This window comes from Salvelinus namaycush, chromosome 27, assembly GCF_016432855.1.
Source record: "Salvelinus namaycush isolate Seneca chromosome 27, SaNama_1.0, whole genome shotgun sequence".
Classification (NCBI taxonomy): domain Eukaryota; kingdom Metazoa; phylum Chordata; class Actinopteri; order Salmoniformes; family Salmonidae; genus Salvelinus; species Salvelinus namaycush.
The window spans coordinates 15,756,462-15,773,639 of record NC_052333.1 but is presented as its reverse complement, the minus strand read 5'-3'; positions in this window follow the sequence as shown (position 1 = coordinate 15,773,639).

Here is a 17,178-nt window from a genome sequence, read left to right as displayed (position 1 = left end):
GACGGGGATGGGAGTTGTGAACGGGGATGGGAGTTGTGGACGGGGATGGGAGTTGTGGACAAGGATGGGAGTTGTGAACGGGGATGGGAGTTGTGGATGGGGATGGGAGTTGTGGACGGGGACGGGAGTTGTGGACGGGGATGGGAGTTGTGGACAGGGATGGGATTATAACATTATAACATAACTCAAACCGAAGGAGTTCGCATATTGGGAGTTGTGGACAGGGATGAGAGTTGTGGACGGGGATGGGAGTTGTGGACGGGGATGGGAGTTGTGGACGGGGATGGGAGTTGTGAACGGGGATGGGAGTTGTGGACGGGGATGGGAGTTGTGGACGGGGATGGGAGTTGTGGACGGGGATGGGAGTTGTGAACAAGGATGGGAGTTGTGGATGGGGATGGGATTATAACATTATAACATAACTCAAACGAAAGGAGTTCACATATTGGGAGTTGTGGACGGGGATGGGAGTTGTGGATGGGGATGGGAGTTGTGGACAGGGATGGGATTATAACATTATAACATAACTCAAACGAAAGGAGTTCACATATTGGGAGTTGTGGACGGGAATGGGAGTTGTGGATGGGGATGGGAGTTGTGGACAGGGATGGGATTATAACATTATAACATAACTCAAACGAAAGGAGTTCACATATTGGGAGTTGTGGACAGGAATGGGAGTTGTGGACGGGGATGGGAGTTGTGGACAGAGATGGGAGTTGTGGACGGGGATGGGAGTTGTGGATGGGGGTGGGATTATAACATTATAACATAACTCAAACGGAAGGAGTTCGCATATTGGGAGTTGTGGACGGGGATGGGAGTTGTGGACGGGGATGGGAGTTGTGGACGGGGATGGGAGTTGTGGACGGGGATGGGAGTTGTGAACGGGGATGGGAGTTGTGGACGTAAGCATCTGCCTCTGAAATTTCTGAGATATTTGTCTACCCTCCTCTCCCCTCCCTCTCTTCTCCCACCTAGGGAGCAGTAAGATCAGTTTTCTTCAGGTGTGGAGAGAGAACAGGAGAGACCTCAGCCCTCCCTCACCATCTGCCTCTGATTCCAATGGTTGCATGTTCGAATCCAGCAATCGCAAGTTGTTTTTGATATTTTGTTTAAAGTCTATCCCAAACCTTAACCTTAACCTTAACCATTCAGAGTTAATGCCTAACCTTAAGCATTTGGAGTTAATGCCTGAACTTACCCTTAACCTTCAAAATGTCTGACGTGTGACTGTGAGAGCTGGTAGAGAGAGACCAGACCTATTAAAGACGCATAATTTTTTACACATTTTCAATCTGGTTGAAATAACATAATTATCAAAGATTTAACTCTAGTTGAAATAATGTCATTACAAACAGGTTGAAATCTGGTTGAAATGATATCATTATCAGTCCACACTCAAACTCTTCACTGGGGAATACAACCCCATTTCATATCAAACCCCTATTCACAGCACTCTATATGGCTTAGAGGCATTTTGTTAGGCTCAGGGTGTTTGATTCTAGGTACTTCTTAAACTTTACAAGTATCTGTGCTTGTATGGGACTGTGTGTGTGTGTTTGTTATCTCCATGCCCACTCAGACCATGACAATGCTCTGGGTGCAGGGTGCTGGTCTCTCAGGGAAATGGCGTCCATCTTTATCTGACAGTAAAAGTGGACACACACACACAGCTCTGGGCCTAGAGCTGGGACCTCAATTATAACAGGCCAGAGTGCCAGAGGATATCAGTGGTGGAAAAAACATGGCGATGCCAGTGTCATGGTTACTATTTCCCCACATCATAACATAACGGTGGAGGCATACTGCAGCTACTTCTTCAAGTTGTAGATATAAAACGTGTACATATAAAGACAAGTATGCCAATATGCCAACATATACAAATAGTTAGGCTATCGGGTGAGCGTTAAATAACGGTTTTCCTAAGGATGTGGGGACAAAAACATGCACACTTTTGGTCATGAGTGTTTGAGGATGGAATAATTTCCAAATAGCCTCGCGACACGCACACCAGACACCCCCCTCTGAGAAACGTTGTTCTCCTCCTCCTCCCTCTCTCTCTCTATTCGTGCGTAAAGACGCACAGCCGGCTTGCTTGACCGTTGCTGTTGCTCAAACCTTGACCGTTGGTGTTGCTCAGTTCGCGCCACTGCCCAGCCTTCAGGTTGGGAGCCGTGACGTATTTACTGACAGGGACACGCGAGTTTTCGCGCCGGTGCTCTATTTGCTCGCGAAGGCACTATTTGGGGAGATAAACCGAACCAACCGTCCCGTTCCTTTCCGTTTTACCGTTTTGCGTCAACAAGTTCACCTCCAGACTCTTAGTCTGTGTCTGTCACCGGGAGGGAAATAACGGGACCGCTGCTCTCTCCTGCTTCACAAACTCACCAAAGGAGATTTATTTCCATTAAACGTTTGAATTTTCTTTAAACACCGGTGAAAACCCGAATCGGAGCGCGCAGAGAATGATGGCACGCCGCATTGACCGAAACCTGGTTTCCTTGTCCATGTTTGGATACTTGGTTTGGCTAACGGTGGTTTCTGTCGTTCACGCTGACGGTAAGTTTTTCTACATAAGTTGTGACACCCTGTCCTACTGTAACGGTGTCGGGTGGATACCTGTGGCGCGGACCTGTCAACATCTGGGGTCTTGCGCCCAACTGGACAGCAAAGAGGGAGTGGAACCTCTACCTGGTTGGGACTTTGGGTCAAGGATAAACTTTTCAACCAACATTCAGAAACATATGCTACTATTCCAACCTGGTTTTCAAAGTAAAACTGGTGCATAAAATTGAACAGTGCCGCTACCAAAAGCTTATTCGTATGGTAGCCTGTTGCGCATGAACGCTACTTTGATAAACCTTTGTGAACAGGATTCTGACTTGGTGTTGGGCTGGCAGTCAGTTTCTCTCTCTCTCTCTCTCTCTCTCTCTCTCTCTCTCTCTCTCTCTCTCTCTCTCTCTCTCTCTCTCTCTCTCTCTCTCTCTCTCTCTCTCTCTCTCTCTCTCTCTCTCTCTCTCTCTCTCTCTCTCTCTCTCTCTCTCTCTTCTCTGCAGTGAAATATGAAGGATTTGTGTGTCTATCTGCACTCGCTCATACAGACACACACAGCTTTCTTTGGCCTTATGAATTCTAAAAGATGAAATGTAAAGATGTAAAGATGTAAATATTTCTCTATGAAATGAAAAAATCTCAAGACATTTTAGTTGTAAAGTTTATTTGATATGTTTTGTGTGTCATGCCAAAGTAGCCCTATTTATTTAATTATAACATTTCTTTGAAATCTGAACATGGATAGCCTAACTGTCATAGTGAAGCTGTTGATGATGATGATGATGATGATTGATGATGGTCTGTATAGGGATAGTCACTGCAGGGTGTGTATAGCGAATCCTCCTTCTATTGTCCATAATGTCACTAGGGGGCACTAATCCTAATATGCTGCTGATATAGTACAGTATGATCCAAGATCAGCCCTGCTGTTTGCCTCCCAATGTAGTTATGATCACTCTTTACTTTGGAAAGATCTTGATGGGGGAACAAAATTAATAAAAGTTACTTTACAATATTACTTTGTGTGGAAAGTAACATGTTATATTTAAGCAATAAGGCCCGTGTGGTATTTGGCCAATATACCATGGCTTAGGGCTGTTTTATGTACGACGCAACGCTAAGTGCCTGGATACAGCCCTTAGCCATAGTATATTGGCCATATACCACAAACCCCTGATGTGCCTTATTGCTATTATAAACTAGTTACCAACATAATTAGAGCAGAAAAAATACATGTTTTGTCATACCCGTGGTATACGGGTATGCCAGCCAATCAGCATTCAGGGCGCGAACAACGCAGTTTATAACACTAGTTATTTTGCTTTGTGTTACTTTCATGGGAAAAAATGATCTGTTGGAAGGAGCAATGCTAGCCTGTGTGCTCTAACGAAGATAGTCTACTTACTAACTCAGGTTTGATCACAAGTTTCTCCTTTCATCTGTGGTGATGCTTTCCTGTGCTAGTCTACAAGTGCTACGCTATCATATGGGCTGCTTAATTGGTCAAATATACTGTAATCTTACAGATTTCCTATCTTTTCATTCAAAATCTTTTTCTCAAGCAGCCAGTTCTGGTTATAGACCTCACTTACACAGACCCATAGAGATGTATAGAGGGCACACTTGCCACTATACAGGAAAGCCCTCTATGGGCTATTCTATCACAGAATCGATCAATGGCAAAGATCGGAGGTGTGGCCTCTATACATTTCTATAGACTAAATTACAAAACATTTCGAGATCGGATCATGGAAACACGTGCCTGGTAGAGGTATGATTCTGAAATATAATGAACACGTTACTTTACTCTTTTACAAGTAATCTGATTACGTAACACTTGGCGTTACCTCCTACACTGATTAACAGTCCATAAATGACCTTTAAAGACAGTGTTACCAAGGTAATTGCTGTGTTCCTGTTGTAAAGGTGTTCTTTCCCCAGGTCGTGTGTTCCTATTGGACCAGAGAAACACGTCTGACTCCGGGGGATTGGCTGAGGCGGAACATGCGTGTGCTTCCCATGATGCCCGTCTGGCGTCAGCCGAGGAGCTGCGTCACGCCGTGGTGGAGTGTTCCTTCTCTGCCTGCACACGAGGATGGCTAAACGGGGGCAGCATGGGGTAAGACACACACACTGACATATTTTAGGTGGGTCTGGGTGTGGCCTGTATCCGGACTGTCAGGCCGTGTATGTATATGTGCTGCGTGTTTGGCTAAACAGTTGTGTGTGTGAAACAAGACACGCGTTTAGAGAAGAAAAAGCGAGGGAGGAGAAAGATTCAGGGGAAAGAAGGAGAGAGAAGGAGGGAGGGCAGAGAAAGCCTCCTCTGTTCTTCTCTAGAGGGGGAGGGAATTCTGAGCCAGGGTGTCATGCTGACAGCCACCTCCATTTACACATTTATCTCCACAGCAACATGACACACAGCTCCCAGAGAGAGGGAGAGAGAGAGAGACGTCTAGAGAGAGAGAGAGAGAGAGAGAGAGAGGGAGAGGGAGAGAGAGAGAGAGAGACGTCTAGAGAGAGAGAGGGAGAGAGAGAGAGAGAGAGGGAGAGGGAGAGGGAGAGAGAGACGTCTAGAGAGAGAGAGGGAGAGAGAGAGAGAGAGAGAGAGGGAGAGGGAGAGGGAGAGAGAGACGTCTAGAGAGAGAGAGAGAGAGAGGGAGAGGGAGAGGGAGAGGGAGAGGGAGAGGGAGACGTCTAGAGAGAGAGAGGGAGAGAGAGAGAGAGAGAGAGAGAGACGTCTAGAGAGAGAGAGGGAGAGAGAGAGAGAGAGAGAGAGAGAGAGAGAGAGGGAGAGGGAGAGAGAGAGAGAGAGAGACGTCTAGAGAGAGAGAGGGAGAGAGAGAGAGGGAGAGGGAGAGGGAGAGAGAGACGTCTAGAGAGAGAGAGGGAGAGAGAGAGAGAGAGAGAGGGAGAGGGAGAGGGAGAGAGAGACGTCTAGAGAGAGAGAGAGAGAGAGGGAGAGGGAGAGGGAGAGAGAGACGTCTAGAGAGAGAGAGGGAGAGAGAGAGAGAGAGAGGTCTAGAGAGAGAGAGAGAGAGGGAGAGAGAGAGAGAGAGAGAGAGGGAGAGGGAGAGAGAGACGTCTAGAGAGAGAGAGAAAGACGTCTCTAGACGTCTCTCTCTCTCTCTCAATTCAATTTCAATTTAAGGGGCTTTATTGGCATGGGAAACATATGTTTGCATTGCCAAAGCAAGTGAAATAGATAATAAACAAAAGTGAAATAAACAATACAAAATTAACAGTAAACATTACACTCACAAAAGTTACAAAAGAATAAAGACATTTCAAATGGTCATATTATGTATATATACATTGTTTCAATGATGTGCAAAAAGTTAAAGTACAAAAGGGAAAATAAATAAACATAAATGTAGGTTGTATTTACAATGGTGTTTGTTCTTCACTGGTTGCCCTTTTCTTGTGGCAACAGGTCACAAATATTGCTGCTGTGATGGCACACTGTGGTATTTCACCCAATATATATGGGAGTTTATCAAAATTGGATTTGTTTTGGAATTATTTGTGGGTCTGTGTAATCTGAGGGAAATATGTGTCTCTAATATGGTCATACATTTGGCAGGAGGTTAGGAAGTGCAGCTCAGTTTCCACCTCGTTTTGTGGGCAATGTGCACATAGCCTGTCTTCTCTTGAGAGCCGGGTCTGCCTTCGGCGGCCTTTCTCAATAGCAAGGCTATGCTCACTGAGTCTGTACATAGTCAAAGCTTTCCTTAATTTTGGTTCAGTCACAGTGGTCAGGTATTCTGCCACTGTGTACTCTGTTTAGCATCAAATAGCATTCTAGTTTGCTCAGTTCTTTTGTAAATTCTTTCCAATGTGTCAAGTAATTCTCTTTTTGTTTTCTCATGATTTGGTTGGGTCTAATTCTCTCTCTCTCTTTCTATCTCTCTGCGTTGACCAGTTCACACCCTCTTCCTAGGTTTCACAGCTTATCAATCATCTATCACTCATCTATCTCTCTACATCTTTATGTGGATTCATCTCCTATTCCTCCTCTCCCTCTCTCTCTCATCCCTCTCTCCCCCTGAGTGAACTGACTGTTATCCACCATTTTTCTCACTAACACACCAATACAGAGCTTTACACCAGACTATATACTTGGATATAAACTATGGACTAAGGTGCTAGTTATCAACAGAGCTAGGCAGGTAGGAAACAATTTGATACATTTTCTTTATATCAGAAAGGGAAACACCCTGTCTTGAGAGACTAATTCAAGTGTGTGTTTGTGTGCCTATGTACTTGCATGTGTGAGTACTCATATACTGTCCCTTACATTGTGTGATGTCATATATCCACCCAGTTCTAGTGTACAGTACAGGTTATCATGTAATGTAGCCTACCACTCAGATGTATGCACTAGATGTATGGACTAGATGTATGGACTGTACATATGGACTAGATGTATGGACTAGATGTATAGTATGTATGTATGTATGGACTAGATGTATGGGCTATATGTATTTACTAGATGTATTAGACTGTATGTATGGACTAGATGTATGGACTGTACGTATGGACTAGATGTATGGACTAGATGTATGGACTGTATGTATGGACTGTATGTATGGACTAGATATATGGACTAGATGTACGGACTGTATGTATGGACTGTATGTACGGACTGTATGTATGAACTAGATGTATGGACTGTATGTATGGACTAGATGTATGGACTGTATGTACAGACTAGATGTATGGACTAGATGTATGGACTAGATGTATGGACTGTATGTATGGACTAGGTGTATGGACTAGATGTATGGACCGTATGTATGGACCAGATGTATGGACTGTATGTATGGAATAGATGTATGGACTGTATGTATGAACTAGATGTATGGACTAGATGTATGGACTAGATGTATGGACTGTATGTATGGACTAGATGTATGGACTGTGTTTATGGACTAGATGTATGGACTAGATGTACAGACTGTATGTATGGACTGTATGTACGGACTGTATGTATGGACTAGATGTATGGACTAGATGTATAGACCGTATGTATGGACTAGATGTATGGACTGTATCTATGGACTCTATGTATGGACTACATGTATGGACTAGATGTATGGACTAGATGTATGGACTGTCTTTATGGACTAGATGTACGGACTGTATGTATGGACTAGATGTATGGACTAGATGTATAGACCGTATGTATGGACTAGATGTATGGACTGTATCTATGGACTCTATGTATGGACTACATGTATGGACTAGATGTATGGACTAGATGTATGGACTAGATGTATGGACCGTATGTATGGACTGTATGTATGGACTAGATGTATGAACTAGATTTATGGACTGTATGTATGGACTGTATGTATGGACTGTATTGATGGACTGTATGTATGGACTGTATGTATGGACTGTATGTATGGACTAGGTGTACGGACTAGGTGTACGGACTAGGTGTACGGACTGTATGTATGGACTGTATTGATGGACTGTATGTATGGACTGTATATATGGACTGTATTGATGGACTGTATGTATGGACTGTATGTATGGACTAGATGTATGGACTGTATGTGTGGACTAGATGTATGGACTAGATGTATCGACTGTATGTATGAACTAGATGTATGGACTGTATGTATGGACTAGATGTATGGACTGTATGTATGGACTAGATATATGGACTGTATGTATGGACTATATGTATGGACTAGATGTATGAACTGTATGTATGGACTGGATGTATGGACTAGATGTATGGACTGGATGTATGGACTGGATGTATGGACTGTATGTATGGAGTAGATGTATGGACTGTATGTATGGACTAGATGTAAGGACTGGATGTATGGACTAGATGTATGGACTGTATGTATGGACTGTATGTATGGACTAGATGTATGAACTGTATGTATGGACTAGATGTATGGACTAGATGTATGGACTAGATGTATGGACTGTATATATGGACTGTATATATGGACTGTATGTATGGACTAGATATATGGACTGGATGTATGGACTGTATGTATGGACTGTATGTATGGACTAGATGTATGGACTGTATGTATGGACTAGATGTATGGACTAGATGATCGACTGTATGTATGAACTAGATGTATGGACTGTATGTATGGACTGTATGTATGGACTGTATGTATGGACTAGATGTATGGACTGGATGTATGGACTGTATGTATGGACTGGGTGTATGGACTATATGTATGGACTGTATGTATGGACTGTATGTATGGACTAGATGTATGAACTGTATGTATGGACTAGATGTATGGACTAGATGTATGGACTGGATTTATGGACTGTATGTATGGACTGTACGTATGGACTAGATGTATGGACTGGATGTATGGACTAGATGTATGGACTGGATGTATGGACTAGATGTATGAACTGTATGTATGGACTAGATGTATGAACTAGATGTATGAACTAGATGTATCGACTAGATGTATGGACTGTATGTATGGACTAGATGTATGGACTGGATGTATGGACTGTATGTATGGACTGTACGTATGGACTAGATGTATGGACTGGATGTATGGACTAGATGTATGGACTGGATGTATGGACTAGATGTATGAACTGTATGTATGGACTAGATGTATGAACTAGATGTATGAACTGGATGTATGGACTAGATGTATGGACTGTATGTATGGACTGGATGTATGGACTAGATGTATGGACTAGATGTATCGACTAGATGTATGGACTGTATGTATGGACTAGATGTATGGACTGGATGTATGGACTAGATGTATGGACTGTATGTATGGACTAGATGTATGAACTGTATGTATGGACTAGATGTATGAACTGTATGTATGGACTAGATGTATGGACTGTATGTATGGACTAGATGTATCGACTGTATGTATGGACTAGATGTATGGACTATATGTATGTTTAATGCAATGCACACATCTCATTGTGCTCTTCTTCTGATAAGGTTTACTGATAAGAGAACACTGCAAACTGGTAAAATAAAAACCTTTTTCATTGTAAACTGTTTAAATCACTTAAATTACATGTACAGTACGTTAGCTTTTAGAACTTAAACCCCCTGTGTACCTGAGTTTACTATGTTCAGTTCAGAAGGTTTTTCACAACAGGGTGACAAAACAGGTCACTTTCTGTGTGTCGTGAGTCATCATCAACAGGAAGGTGTCAGAATCAGGAGGTAGACATCACCTTCCTCCACCTCATTCCTTACACACACACACACACACACACACACACACACACACACACACACACACACACACACACACACACGTTATTCGATAAGCCCCTAGTCAACTCTTAATTTTAGAGTGATGTCCGTTCTACGAATTGTGTTCCTGTGGCATTAAGACCCTCTGCTATAGTTACATAATCTACTGACTACTCCTAAGGGTAACCACACACACACACACACACACACACACACACACACACACACACACACACACACACACACACACACACACACACACACACACACACACACACTTACCTTTGCACCTCCTTCCCACCTGTCACTCACACATCTGGCTGCCACGGTGACCAAACAAAACACAGAGACAAATTTAGACTGCACACACACACATAAACAGTGAAAGCACACACACAATCCTGTGTCTCTTTCCAGTAATGTTATGTAATTTAAGGTGAAGGTGGCTTGTGAAGGACTGTAGACACAGCAACAGGGGACACAGACTCCCACAGATTCACAAAACACGCACGCACACAGCCTTGCGTCTTGTCTTTTCGCAGACCCTGTTGGGTTTAGTCTGAAAACAGTCTCTCAGTGTTTTCTGTCTGTCTGACTGGGTGTTTCTCTTTTGGGTCATTTGTCCTTATAAGCTGATAGAGAGACCAAAGTAAGATGGTAGTAGAGTATGAGTCAGAGACTCTCTCTCTCACTCACTCACTCACACACCACTCACACACCACTCACACACCACTCTCACACACACACACACACACACACACACACACACACACACACACACACACACACACACACACACACACACACACACACACACACACACACACACACACACACACACCACTCACACACACACACACACACACACACACACACACACACACATATCACACACACACACATCACACACATCAAACGCACACATACAACACACACACCACTCACACACACATCAAACACACACACCACACACACACACCACTCACACACACACACACACACACACACACACTCACACACACACACACACACACTCACACACACACACACACACACACACACACACACACACACACACACACACACACACACACACACACACACACACCCACCACTCACACACCACTCACACACCACACACACACACACACACACACACACACCACCACCACCACCACCACCACCAGCAGATTCTTTTCGTCTGCTGATTTTGTGATTGTTATGTGGTGAGAGGGGCCAACATGTCTCTGTGGTAATTGGCAGCCATAATGTTTTCTGCGCTGTTTGGATTGTTGAGTATCATCAGCAGGGTAGGACTTCATGTTATACTATATGTTGATATTTGACTACCAGTGAGGAAAAGTTTTACACTGATGTGTCCCACTCCCAACCCACCCAACTAATGTATATCCTATGTCTACAGATGTCGGATCTTTATTTAATCACTATTTTTTTGCGGCAATGTTTCCTGCACTTCGGGAACTTAAAATGAGATTGAAAACCCGCAGTTCTCCTTCTCTCCATGAAGGGGCAGTCAAGTCATCCAGACTATCCAGACAGTCAAGTCATCCAGACTATCCAGACAGTCAAGTCATCCAGACTATCAGCCATCTCTCGCTCGCTAAAAGCACCAGACAGATTATGAATAAATGTCCTACTGCTACTGTTGGTCTGTAGGTCATATTACTGCAACATTCAAATGTACAAACATGTATCTGAAATGCATCCATACACATCAACAACCAGTGTTTTATATAGCTTGATAACACAAATTACATATTGGTCTCCCTACCACATACAAGTGTCAAATATATCCGTAATGCAGACGTACAGTAGGCTACACCATAATGCTAGCCTACTGTAGCCTGTCAAAATGAATCACACACAGGCCTATAATATCAGATGTAAAGACAAGATTAAATTGACAATAGTTAGGTAGCACAATGGCGCATGAAAGAGACCGACTCTGATTTTGAAACCAAAATATGCAACCCATGATTTTTGAGATCTACAGTATATATTATCAAAAAAGAGGACATCTTAAGGGTTCTAGCCCCTGCCTTCAGCGAGCACATTGACCACATATAGGCCTGCTGGCGTGACTTTGATTATTGCCCAAGCGCTTCTGGCACCAATAACAAAATTCCCTCAATTGACTTGATTTAGTTACACATTTCAAATATGGACATTCCAGGCATAGTTTACCCCCGATCTTGATAAGAAATGAAGATACCAGACACTTTTATTTTAAAGACAGTTGTATTTAATGGATGAGATAAATAGGAAACAAATAAAATAACAACAGTAGGCTACACCAACATTAGTTTCCATTCATACAAAGTGCCACAGTAGAGTTGCCATGATAAACTTATTTATTTTATGCTTGTTAAAAAGATAAATTGCCCTCAGTCTGTTCAAAAAGGACGAAGTTGTTCCGATGACAAAACCAACCAGAGGGCGAACGAAACTTGAAAGACTTTGGTTGCAAGCAGGACGAAGGGTAACACCGGAGCGATAATGAGGTCATGAGGTGACCAACAATGGTTGCAATTGAGATGAGCTGTGCGGGTGAATTTAGCGCGTATTGATGCGATAATCTAGTGCCATCGATGGTTGCAATAGGCTCCTTGTTATTTTATTATATTCCAATGCATTCTCTAGGCTACCCGTTAGCCTTTCCATTGTCACATAATGGAAAGTGTGGAAAGCTTTTTCCTGGCTAAGTTCGGCCATCAGTTGATTGACAGATGTAGGCCTACTGTAGAATGATACATTTTCCTCCAGTGTGGATGCTCGCCCACGTTTTATAGTTAGGGTCTGTCAGTATAGTTGTTTCCTTTAGTGTGGTTGGCCCTTACATAGGTGACATTTCCATTGCTAAGCAGTTGTGCGCCGGCTGAAGTACTTTCAGTTTGATGCCTTGATGCATGTATTGTGTGGCTTTAATATATCATTTCATAAAGCTGTCAAGATGTTTATGCATTTGCGCCTATCCAAAGACGATTTCATTGAGCTGAGATTCGATCTGTAGCCTGCACGATGCCCCCTGGCGGCGATTCTAAATATTTCTTCAGATATTCAAATCCTCCTGCTCCAGGATTATTTTACTCCTGCGACCGAATGTGTAAAATAAAGATCCGACATCTGTAGATGTAGTGTCCCATACCTCTATCAGGGCTGCTGATATAGCAGGATATACAGTGCATTCGGGAAGGATTCAGACCCCTTGACTTTTTCCACGCTTTGTTATGTTACAGCCACATTTACATAAGTATTCAGACCCTTTACTCAGTACTTTCATGAAGCACCTTTGGTAGCGATTACAGCTTCAAGTCTTCTTGGGTATGACACTACAAGCTTGGCACACATGTATTTGGGGAGTTTCTCCCATTCTTCTCTGCAAATCCTCTCATGCTCTGTCAGGTTGGAAAGGGAGTATTGCTGCACAGCTATTTTCAGGTCTCTCCAGAGGTGTTCGATTGGGTTCTGGCTGGGCCACAGAATATTCAGAGACTTGTCCTGAAGCCACTCCTGCGTTGTCCTGTTGGAAGGTGAACCTTTGCCCCAGTCTGAGGTCCTGAGCGCTCTGGAGCAGGTTTTCATCAAGGATCTCTCTGTACTTTGCTCCATTCATCTTTCCCTCGATCCTGACTAGTCTCCCAGTCCATTGCAGCTGAAAAACATCCCCACAGCATGATGCTGCCACCACCATGCTTCACCGTAGGGATGGTGCCAGGATTCCTCCAGACATGACACTTGGCATTCAGGCAAATAGTTCAATCTTGGTTTCATCAGACCAGATCATTTTGTTTCTCATGGTCTAAGAGTCCTTTAGGTGCCTTTTGGCAAACTCCAAGTGGGCTGTCGTGCCTTTTACTGAGGAGTGGCTTCCGTCTGGCCACTTTACCATAAAGGCCTGATTGGTGGAGTGCTGCAGAGATGGTTGTCCTTCTGGAAGGTTCTCCCATCTCCACAGAGGAACTCTGGAACTCTGTCAGAGTGGCCATCGGATTCTTGGTCACCTCCCTGACCAAGGCCCTTCTCCCCCAATTGCTCAGTTTGGCCAGGTGGTCAGCTCTAGGAAGAGTGTTGGTGGTTCCAAATGTCTTCCATTTAAGAATTATGGAGGCCACTGTGTTTTTGGTACCCTTCCCCAGATCTGTGCCTTGACACAATCCTGTCTCGGAGCTCTACGGACAATTCCTTTGACCTCATGGCTTGGTTTTTGCTCTGACATGCACTGTCAACTGTGGGACCTTATATAGACAGGTGTGTGCCTTTCCAAATCATCAACCACAAGTTGTAGAAACATCTTAAGGATAATCAATGGAAACAGGATGCACCTGAGCTCAATTTCGAGTCTCATAGCAAAGGGTCTGAACACTTATGTCAATAAGGTATTTTGAATTTTAGTACATTTGCTAAAATGTCTAAAAACCTGTTTTCACTTTGTCATTATGAGGTATAGTGTGTAGATTGAAGAAGAAGAAAAAATATTTAATCCATCTTAGAATAAGTTTGTAACGTAACTAAATGTGGAAAAAGTCAAGGGGTCTGAATACTTTCCGAATGCACTGTATATCAAGTCTAGATGTAGTGTCCCATACCTCTTTCACAGCTGCTGATACAGCAGGATATATAGGAGGTTTGGCTGATAATGTACAGTACCAGTCAAAAGTTTGGACACACCTACTCATTCGGGGGGCTCCCGAGTGGCGCAGCGGTCTAAGGCACTGCATATCAGAGTCACTACAGACCCTGGTTCGATTCCATGCTGTATCACAACCGGCTGTGATTGGGAGTCGCATAGGGTGGCACGCAATTGGCCCAGCGTCGTCCGGGTCAGGGTTTGGCCGGGGTAGGCCATCATTGTAAATAAGAATTTGTTCTTAACTGACTTTCCTAGTAAATAAAGGTTAAATAAAAAGTCTTGGATTTTTCTTTCTTTGTACTTGTAACGGCGTTCCTCCTCCTCTTCCTCCGAAGAGGAGGAGCAGGGATTGAACCAAAATGCAGCGTTTGAATTCGACATAATATTTATTTACAAAACGGAAAAACACAACAACACTTTAACAAACTACAAAACAAATAAACGACGTAGACAGACCTGGACGACGAACTTACATGAAACACGAAGAACGCATGAACAGGAAAACTGACTACATAAAAGAACGAATGAAACAACAAACAGACGACCGTGAAGCTATATAAACAAAATGGTGCTGACACTGACCACTACACACTGACATAGACAATTACCCACAAAAAAGCTAAAGCCTATGGTTGCCTTAAATATGGCTCCCAATCAGAGACAACCATAACCAGCTGTCTCTAATTGAGACCCAATTCAGGCAACCATAGACTTTCCTAGACACCTACACTGAACACTAAACCATCCACTCTACTAAACCCCCTAAACCATACAACACCCTAGACAATACAAAAACACACAAACTTCCCCATGTCACACCCTGACCTAACTAAAATAATAATGAAAACAAAGATAACTAAGGCCAGGGTGTGACAGTACTATATTCTACGTTGTAGAGTAAGAGTGATAACATCAAAACTATGAAATAACAGACATGGAAACATGTAGTAACCGAAAAAGTGTTAAACAAATCAAAATATATTTATATTTGGGAGTCTTCAAAGTAGCCACCCTTTGCCTTGATGACAGCTATGCACACTCTTGGCATTTTCTCAACCAGCTTCATGAGGTAGTCACCTGGAATGCATTTCAATTAACAGGTGTGCCTTGTTAAAAGTTAATGTGTGGAATTTATTTCCTTCTTAATACGTTTGAGAGAATCAGTTGTGTTGTGACAAGGAAGGGGTGGTATACAGATAATAGCCCTATTTGTTAAAAGACCAAGTCCATATTATGGCAAGAACAGCTCAAATAAGCAAAGAGAAATGACAGTCCGTCATTACTTTAAGACATGAAGGTCAGTCTATCCAGAAAATGTCAAGAACTTTGAAAGTTTCTTCAAGTGCAGTTGGAAAAACCATCAAGCTCTATGGTAAAACTGGCTCTCATGAGGACCACCACAGGAAAGGAAGACCCAGAGTTACCTCTGCTGCAGAGGATACGTTCATTAGAGTTAACTGCACCTCAGATCGCAGCCCAAATAAATGTAAAAGTAACAGACACATCTCAACATCAACTGTTCAGAGGAGACTGTATGAATCAGACCTTCATGGTCAAATTGCTGCAAAGAAACCACAACTAAAGGACACCAGAAACACGAGCAATGGACATTAGACCGGTGGAAATCTGGCCTTTGGTCTAATGAGTCCCACGTTTTTGGTTCCAACCGCTGTGTCTTTGTGAGACGCAGAGTAGGTGAAAGGATCATCTCTACAGGTGTGTATCAGGTATGAAGGTAAGACCCAGATGCAGACAACGTCGAATTAACAATGGTTTAATAATCCAACAGGGGTAGGCTAGACAGGTCAAGGCTGGCATGGGTCAGTAAACCAGAGGTGGGGCAACGGTACCGGACGGCAGGCAGGGTCAGGGTAAGCAGTGGTAAATAATTCAGAGGTGGGGCAAAGGTACAGGTCGGCAGGCAGGCTCAGGGTCAGGCAGATTGGTCAGGCAGGCGGGCTCAGAGTCAGGACAGGCAAGGGTCAAAACCAGGAGGGCGAGAAAAAGAGAGACTGGGAAAAGCAGGAGCTGTGACACAAAAATGCTGGTTGACTTGACAAACAAGATGAACTGGCAACAGACCAACAGACAACACAGATATAAATACACAAGGGATAATGGGGAAGATGGGCGACACCTGGAGGGGGGTGGAGACAATCACAAAGACAGGTGAAACAGATCAGGGTGTGAGAGTGTGGTTCCCACTATGAAGCATGGAGGAGGAGGTGTGATGGTGTGGTGGTGCTTTGCTGGTGACACTGTCAGCAATTTATTTAGAATTCAAGGCACACTTAACCAGCATGGCTACCACAGCATTCTGCAACGATACGCCATCCCATCTGGTTTGCGCTTAGTAGGACTATCATTTGTTTTTCAACAGGACAATGAACCAACAAACCTCCAGGCTGGCTAAGGGCTATTTGACCAAGGAGAGTGATGGAGTGCTGCATCAGATGACCTGGCCTCCATAATCACCCGACCTCAACCCAATTGAGATGGTTTGGGATGAGTTGGACCGCAGAGTGAAGGAAAACCAGCCAACAAGTTGTCAGAATATGTGGGAACTCCTTCAATACTGTTGGAAAAGCATTCCTCATGAAGCTCGTTGAGAGAATGCCAAGAGTGTGCAAAGCTATCATCAAGGCAAAGGGTGGCTACTTTGAAGAATCTCAAATATAAAATATATTTTCATTTGTTTAACACTTTTTGGTTACTACTTGATTCCATATGTGTTATTTCATAGTTA